Below are 9,874 nucleotides of genomic sequence, written 5' to 3' on the forward strand. Positions count from 1 at the left end.
AGAGAGAGAGAGAGAGAGAGAGAGAGAGAGAGAGAGAGAGAGAGAGAGAAAATATATAAAGATGTAAAGTCGGGTGGGTAGGGATATGCAAAGGTTATGGAAGGAGTTGGGAGGAGGGAAATCATAGTCAGCATAAAGTGTATGAATGTATTTTTTCAAAAATAAATGAAAAAGAAGAGAAAGTTCCCTAAATTTATTATGATCGTTATTACTAGTACTGCAACTATTATAGTAAACAGACCTTGTACATTGTCAAAGCAAGTAACCATGGAAGATGGAAAAGGGCTAGGGCGAGCATTCATTTATTCTGCTGACTCTGTCGACATCACATGGTGCTTAGTTAGTAATTAGAGATCAGATTTCTTGGTCGTTGTCAGAAATACTTTGGGTGTGACTAGTTCCTCATAAAACTAAGTGAACAAGTTTTAAGACAAACTCTTGAAGGTCTGTAAATAATCTCAGTGGCAAAGATTTCCACTGAGAAATTACCTATGCGGAGGCAGTTTAGTGGTAGTGGAAACTATCAAATTCTAGGTTGTGACTTCCTATGTGGGGGTAGGGCAATATATCACTGCTTGTATTCCCATAACTGAGGCTATCACCTGATTTGGCTTGGGTGGCTCCTATCTGTCAGCTGAAAGCTGTAGCACCATCTGGTGCATGCAGTCCCACAAATGCTGATGAGGAACCAAAAGCTCATGCAGCTGACAAGACTTTGCGAGCCACAAGTCTCATTGGTGTGGTAGCTCATGAGCAAACCTCATGGCTCTGACCTACTGTATAGAGAGCTCATGGCACTGAAAATAGAAAGTTCTAGGAACAGACAATAGATCAGGGAATTCCCACAAATGTAATTTAGATAAGCATAGTAAAAACAAGTGTTCTACATGAACTCAGAGGCAGGACAGATGTTTTTAAGGTCTGCTTTCACCTATTTTCTGTGAGATGACATCATCCTGTCTTCCAGTAGCAATGCTGGGGCTCTGCTTGTTTCCTATTATGCTTAAGAGTCACACCATCGGAGTCCTGAAGGGTTCATTCATTTTGCTCCCATACCAAAGTTGTCTCTCTTCATTTGTTTTCCTCTCTGTGTGGGGACTGTCCCAAAGACTCCAGAAAGCACTTATTGTCTGTGCAGAGGATATTTTGCTTTGGAGATGTAGGTATATTTTGTTTTCATGGTTGACCATGGTCACATCTGGGACCTGATGTTCTTCTGATCAGTAGGTTTTCCTGGAAGGATAGCTGGAGGGATGTGTGTGTATGTGTGTGTGTGCGCGCGTGCGTGCGTGTGATCATTGCTCATTTTACCTAAGGACTTGGAGATGTAGAATCTGTTCTCCAATGGAAAAAAAAATGGGACGGTGACATGAATGGCAGGTGGTGCTCAGTTGCAGTTAAGTTTGCATTTTTCCTCTGTTTGGACCAAAGTTTAGTTTGTTTCCCAGCTCATCATGATAGTTCTAACCCAAATATTGAACAATGTGAGTCTATTTGGAGACAGGGCCAGTAGAAGGGGCAAGTAAATTGATGTGAGATTAATATGGTGGATCCTATTTTATTCTTACTATTACTGTATTTATGAGAAGTGGTGGCTTGAATATATTAATCACATTAAGGGTGATTGTGTTCAGAGAAAGGAAGAAGCTAACAATCTGAATATCAATAAGATAGGCTTCAGGGGAAGCTAAAACCCCTAATACCCTAACTTGGATTCTAAATTCCAGAAATGGGAGAAAATCCATTTCGTCTGTCCAAGTCGCACAGCCTGTGTTTTGTATGACAGCCATGGCCATCTACTGTCCCTTTATTCTCCATCACTTCCTTTAAGAGATGTTGTGTGGCTTCCCTGTCCGAGGCACCCATATCGCCCATGCTCTAGCTCTGCTATAAGCTGTGCTGCTTCATGTCTCACTGGGTGCTATGCACAGACTCACTCTACCAAACACTGTTTATGAGTGCTGTATCTTATTCATGTAAATCCAAAGTCTCATCTCTTCCTTTCATTGGATGAAGAATTAAATTTGATCATATCTTTTCACCCAGTCATTGAAAAAACAATCAGACTTTATCCCAAGTTAATACAAAATACTTAGAGTGAATACTGTATCCTTAAAGCTTCTTGCTATCCCAGTGTTGTGGTTTTACTCCTGTATTCTTCTTCCAAATGATTTGAAAAAGCCAACTCAATATCTATGCAGGCCTCATAAGCCAAGGCAGGTCCTCTACAATTCAGCTACTAGAATACCTAGATGAGGATAAAAGATGGAGGTGAGTAATCACCATTTAGTGGACAATCTTGAGTACTAGCCTGCATCTTTCAAGTGTCAGTTTCTTAGGCATCTGAACAAACTCCAATGTACTTTCTTGGTTCTCACAGCAGCTGCAGTCTTATAAGAACCATAGTGTCATGATCTTTTAGAGATCTCTTAGCTCCCACCCAGAACATAAAAGGATCCATTCGTGCCTGGAGGACTGACAGAGTTCACATTTTGCCCACGTATTTATGAAGCACCTGAATACTTAGCTAGCCATTGTTGTCTACCAGAACTTTATCGAGGGTGGAGGGATGCTGACACAGGTTTTAATAAGATAGTTTCAGAAGTCCATAAGTCTTCAGAATCCATTCATTCTCACTCGTAGCACCATACATATGTGTGGGTATATTTTTTTACAGGGTAAAAGTGATTATGTTTAAAGATTACAAAGATATTACTATATTAAAATTAATATATATGTTATATTACATATTTTATGTTATTAAATATGTGTAATAAATATTATATAATTTATATAAATATTAATATATAATATACAACACATAATTACAATTTATATATTATATATAATGCATATGTTATATAACTTATCATATATGATATAATGTACATATTATATAGTATATGCAATTTATATGTAAACTATATAATATATTATACATTTACTATAGTATATATCATATGCTATATAGATATAATATAATATACATAGTTTACAATATAATGTATATACTATATTATAGTATATAATGTATATATTGATGTAAATATATAAACAAAATATATAAATAATATATATAATATTAGTATAGAAACATTTACTATATTTTATTATATAAAATATTAATTTTAATATATAAATTTGACTTAAGGATAACATTTGTTACCTGCTTCTTCATTTTTTTCTATTGTCCTGTGTGATCCCAAAATCTATCTTCACAATGTTAATCTTGTGAAAGCACATGATGATTTGCTTTGAATTTGGTACTGCTATATTGTCATGTGCTTTAGTAATTAATATTAATATAAAGAGCCTTATGTTTTGGTGTTTGTTACTTTAAATTAGTAAAATAGTACCTATAGATATTTAGCTGATTCTCTGATAAGTTTTAGTTTTGTATTTTAAAAAAAAAGATAATCATTCCTTGTCACCATCCTTTGATTTGATCCAGTCCCATTACCAAAATAAGGCATTTGTCTGAATTAATCATTCTGTAAATACCAGACTCATAAGGGCTTTAAGGATATTTTCCAATTTACAAGTCTTTGGCTAGCCTCCCTTTTTACTCTGTGTTTATACAGAAACTGCCTAATTCAACTTTGTAGAGATTTATGAAGTAGGCGCATGATTGTCAATTTTTGCTTTCTCCCTAGACTCTAATTTTTTTTACATCCAAGCACATACTGGCTGCACAGTTTTTAAAACAATTTCATTTCAGATAATATTTCTGAGTGCATGAAGCTTATTTAAATAAGAGTAGAAGTAGAAACTTACCTGTTTCAAGAGATACTGAGCAGGTCTTAGAAACTCTCTGGAATCCTCCAAGACTTTCATTCAAACTTTTCCAAACTGTCTTGGAGTAGCTACATAAGATAATACAGATTATTTACCCAAATCACACTTTGGAATAAAACCAATGACATTTTCATCACTGACCTTTTTATATCTAGTGTGAATCTATGATAACTATTTTTCTATTCCCAAAGTACACAGTTGCATTAATATAACTGTAATCAATTATATGACAAGTGTAACGTCAAGCTTGGTGAGTTCCCAAATTCACTCTTTTCCAAGGACCTTTAAATCGCACTTTCTGTTTACCCTGTATAAAGAGAAAATCGGGATAGGAAACACAAGTTATGGAGAGCATGTTGTGCTTAAATACTCAATGAGCTATTGGGGAACACTGTATTCATTCCCAGTTGGGAAGTATACATTAGTTCAGTGATGGAACGATCGATCGGGGCTGGGGCGGGATACAGTAAGAGTCATAAAAGGAAATCGTTCCTTTTTCTTGACCAATGTTAGACACTAATCTCTCCAGACAGTACACTGAGGTCAGGCATGTTTCAATAGTCGATTGTTTTCTCTCGAGTCTGATAGAAGGGGAGAAAGTGTCAGCTGAGTGAGATCTCTTTATCTAACATTGGATCAAGGGGAGGAAATGACTAAGGGGGAGTCGGGGATAAGAATTTTGGAGACATTGATCTGCAAGTTTCTTCTAGTCTGACAAGAATCTGCTGTGTGTGCCAAACTCGCCTCCCACATCCCCTCAGCCAGTCAACTTTAGTTCCTGCTTTTAGGTGTCCCACCAGACCTCTGTATTAGTTACATAAATGGCAAAATCTCAGACGGTCACATCATTATCTTAGATTTTCCCCCTCCTAGTTACTGATTCTTCATCACCGTCTATTTCTATCTCTTTTCCAGCCCCTGATTCACACTGTAAGACTCTTATTGATTTATCCATCCTGAGTTTTCTCTTCTTTTCTTCTTTGTTGTACTCAGCACGTTGTTGGAAGGTTGAAGGTTCATTAGGAATTTGGATAACAAGAAACCCAGCACAGAGAGATCATCTCTGTCACACAGCATTTTCCTAGCTACATGATAAAAGATAAAAACCACTGATTAATAGTGCTGCATTAGGACAAAACAAACAAGTTGTTTTTGTGTTCTGGGTTCACAGAGGCTTTACTGTTGCTTAAATGGCCTTCAGCTGAGTTGATCTGTATTCACAAACCCTTGCATTTTTACAGAAAGAAAGATGAAGACAGAGTTATTATGGTGGATTTGTATAGGGCTTTATTATTTTTGCTTTCTCCTCTCTCTGTATGTGTGTCTGTCTCCTGTCTGTGTGTGTCTGTCTCTGTGTGTCTGTGTGTGTCTATGTGTGTGTCTGTGTGGGTGTGTGTCTGTCTGTGTGTCTGTGTGTCTGTGTATCTGTTTGTGTCTGCATGTGTTTGTGTGTCTGTGTGTATATGTGTGTGTGTGTCTATGTGTCTGTTTGTGTCTTCGTGTGTCTGTGTGTGTGTGTATCTGTGTGTGTGTCTGTGTACGTGTCTGTCTGTGTGTTTGTCTGTGTGTATGTCTGTGTGTGTCTGTGTGTATGTCTGTGTGTGTGTCTGTGTGTGTGTTTGTGTGTCTGTGTGTTTGTGTATGTGTGTATGCACATGCCTGAGTATGTACATGTGTATCATGTGCACCATTTGCTTGCAAGAGCCAGTAGAGGTCAGAAGAGGGGATCACATCTCCTTGAACTAGAGTGACAGGTGATTGTGTGATATTAAAAGGGTCATGGGAACTGACCTGGTCCTCTGCACAAGTAGAAATTAGTCTTAAATACTAAGATTTATTTTTTTATGTCAAAATAGGCTCATTTACTGTACTGTAGTAAAGAGTACCATTTGATTGGCCTATTCGTTGCTTAGTACTATGTAGTAATAATAATGATAAAATTGTTTTTATGCCATTTGAATAATTATTGAAAGTGTGAGAGCTAAGGTGGGAATAAACATATTGAATCGGCATAATTCGGGGTGATTTAACTAAATTGCATCTGTCCACTAAAAGTCACTGAATAGGATACCTAGACTGCATTCAACTTGTTTCGAGTAAATATCTCCAGTCTATGTGCTTGAATTTTTTAACCATTAAATGATGGTTTTTAGGAACAGCGAGAAGCTTTGAGTTTTTGTTTCCTGAGTTCCAAATCTCAAGAAGTACTTGATTAGATTTGTCATACATTTGAGGCTATACTTAACACTGAAGTCATGCATTTGGAGTTAATTTTGTGAGTTTCCTGTCAAAAGCATTCTTTCCTCTGGAAAAAAAATCAATAAGTCATGCCAACACAAGCTATTAACCACTTGGCAGAGAAATAATTTACAAAGCAATTGCAAAAGAATGCAGCCAGGTGTTCACAACACTTGGAAAAGATTTTAGCTAATACAGGATATTGGCAAGGGTAATTCATCTAGATCACTTGAGCCTCAGAGTTCTGGGTGATAAGGATCCTGAAGGAGGCTGAGAGACGACACGTTGCTCCAGACAGAGCTCATCCATGATTTTCAGTGTTCGCAGACACTGGAAGAGTATGGAAGTTTCTCTGAAAAATTCCAGAATATGCTATGGTCCACATGTCTCACTTTTAGAAGACAATAATCTTTTTCCTTAGGCTTCACCCTACTTCCAGGAATAGTGATTACTATTATTCTATTGTTGTTGGAGAATAAATTAGACAAACATTTTAAGATTTGTGTTACAAACTCAGAAGAGGAAGGACGCAAAATCCTCAAGATTCATGTCAGACAGTCTGCTGGTTAAAGAGATATTTGAAATTAGAATCCACATCAAAGGAACTGAAAAGAAAATGTCAATCAAAAAAGACAACAGATTATACAACACCTGTGACAGCAGCGCCAGAAAATGAAGATCAATTCAATGTGATACTTTGGTAGAGGAAAAAAACACCTCAGTGGGAGTCCAAGGGCAGAGGCGCATCCAAAAATGGCGGTTTGGTGTTCAGTGGCTTGGATGTGACTCCTTCTAACTGTAGGTACTTTTTGCAAGGGGCCTCACCTCTACAAGTCTGTTTTGTATTCTCTGTAAATTAGGGGACATCTTCTATTCCCTAGAATTGGGGAGAGGGAATGAGATAAATTGAGAGGAAGAAGGTAATGCTCGGGTTTCGTAGCATTTGTAGAAGACATTCCTTTTAGGTGGGTGTTGAAATCAGGCTGGTCCCTGCAGTACTTGGCTCCATTCCATGTAAAATTATGTTTTTCAAGCTCTGTTGGCTGAGTTGACTCCATTTTACAAGCAGCAATTGGGTCCATATTTGAGTGCTAATGCAAAAGCACTATGATTCTGCGCCTTGTTACATTCAAGGATACCACCATTGGCCTAGCACCATCTACAAGGCACAGACAAATAAATATCTCATTCTTAAATGTAAAAAGATACTACTTATAAACTTTTGAAAGTAGGTTGGAAACATGACTACATGGGCATGTTAAAACTGTATGAGCAAAAAGCCTGAGAACTTACCGAGCACATCAGAACTGAGAAGCACAAGTCAGACTCACCAAAATACCGTAAGAAGGACACTTAACACTGCTGACAATGGCCCTTGTCAACCTATTATTTAACTACCCCATATGTACTACAAAGAACTGATTGCAAAAAAACTCCTGAATGATCTAAGGGTTTTAGGTTCAATTGACATTTATTATAGACATGGTCTTCTCAAATTACAATTTGTACATTTATATAAGTTCATGGAGATATGGTCTTACATCTTGATGCTATAGCCTTGACTTCTCTGTACTGATTCAGCTCTAAGGAGCAGTTCAACTTTCAATGCCCTCCAGTTCTGCTTTGTTTCCTAGCAACACTCACACTTTCGTCAATCACTGCTGTGCCTGTTATGCTTCTGTCCCCAGTGAAGTTCCTTTTAGCTCCTTCAAATCTGCTATGTCCTCTTTAACTCCCTGGTACTTATTCTGTCACAAGTGCATGTGCATACGTGTATAGATACATTCACACAAAGACACATTCACCCATAGACACACACAGACACACACAGACAGGCATATACATGTATAGACACACTCACACACACAGAGACACCTTCACCCATAGATACACACAGACCCACACACAGACACATACAGACACATAAAGACACATTCACCCATAGATACACACAGACCCACACACAGACACATACAGATACATAAAGACACACTCACATACAGATACACACAGACATGTACACATAGGGACACACACACACTCAGATATATATATATATATATATATATATATATATATATATATATATACAGGTTCATACACAGACAGATAAACACATTCACACAGAAACATACACATAGAGTTAGACACACACACAAACATCTCCTCTCCCCCACACACACTTTAAGGGAAATTAGAACTGGAAAACTGCTATGAAGAAGGCTGATATATCTTATTTATTCTACTGTTATTCTATAAATCTTGAGTGAAAAAATATATGTACTCCCATGTTTCTGTCGTAATGCATTCATGCTAGTGGTCATGTTGAATTTAAAAACTCTCAAACCATCCTTTCTAATAATACTATTTCATTATAGGGATAACATTGTTTTCTAGTTGTAAATTCTGCTGAAAGCAGTTAAATATTTGCAGGATTTGTTAGTGTCTAAAGTTCAGGCATAGAAAATTCCTGGTAAATATCAAGGATCTCTGTTTTTAGAAAATTCTGGAAGATGGTTCATGGCCTTGTCAAACTCGCTTAGGCAACAGGATCCTTTTCACCTATAAATGAGGTAATAATGCCCCAAATGATGGTTAACGTCCAGTATATAAGCCATTCTTTCCTGTCCTTTCTTTAATTTGAAACAGCAAAGTTTGGGGGAAAAATGTGCTATGTTATTGTGCTGGCTAGTGTTATGTCAACTTGATGCAAGCTAGTAAACTCAGAAGAAAGAATCTCAGCCAAGAAAATAACCCATCAGATTGGTCTGTGACTAAAAACATCGCGATTGATTAGTGATTGATGTGAGTAGGGTAGGCCCACAGGAGGGTCGTACCACCTCTGAGAAGCTGGCTCTAAGTTGTACAAGAATACAACTAATAAGCTAAGCAAGTCAGTAGACAGATTTTCTCTGGGCCTCTGCTTCAGTTCCTACCTACAGCTTCTTGTCTTGAGTTCCTGTCCCAACTTCTCTCACTGTTAGAATGTGACCTGAGATTTTTAAGTGGAAATAAATCCTTTCCACCTCAAGTTGCTTGTGGTCATGGTATTTTATCACAGTGAAAGAAAACCTTAACTAAGACAGAAATTGGTAGCAGATGGTAAGGTATGTTGTGCCTTATCTGGTCATTTGTTTTGGGGAAGCTTGTGGTGGTTCTTCAACTTCATGCTGGAAAAGCCACTGAGTACTCTGTGCTTTGGGAAGTTGGAAAAGAAGAATGCTAAGAGCAATGAACAGTAGAGGCCTCACTTGTGAAACATCTAGGGGAAGTGAAAACTCTATGGTGGCTATTTATATTATCTTTGCTTTTCTGGAACAGTTCATACTGATCATCTGAAGCCGACAAATAAGTGATTAAGAGGAGAGCACCATAATTGAGGTAAAATTTTCTGGGAGTATTTCCTTGGGCTCAACACACACAAACTGTAGTCCAGGGGAAACCAAGACTGTACATAATATCAACAGCCAAACTGGGTAATGTATAAGCGTCTCCTCAGATGGTTCTGAGGGCATCAAAAGGACATGGAGACCAATTGAAACTAGGCACCTTGAAAAAGCCAATGGAAACCACTTGAGATGTCTCTACCAGGGAAAATAGTGAACCCAGATCAACATCAAATTCTTGCAAGAATTACAAATTAGGGCCATCACTGAGGATTTAAAATATAAAGGGGGTGATTCCCAACACATCTTCAAGACTTTTCTACTTGGCTTGTGCAGATGGATCATGGAGAATGATAATTAATTATCACAAACCTAATCAAGTAGTGATTCTGATTGCAGATGTTGACTAAATGTGATATCCTTACATGAGCAGGTTAATCTATGTAGAATATTAC

This window comes from Grammomys surdaster, unplaced genomic scaffold (assembly GCF_004785775.1).
Source record: "Grammomys surdaster isolate TR1022 unplaced genomic scaffold, NIH_TR_1.0 174, whole genome shotgun sequence".
Taxonomy (NCBI): domain Eukaryota; kingdom Metazoa; phylum Chordata; class Mammalia; order Rodentia; family Muridae; genus Grammomys; species Grammomys surdaster.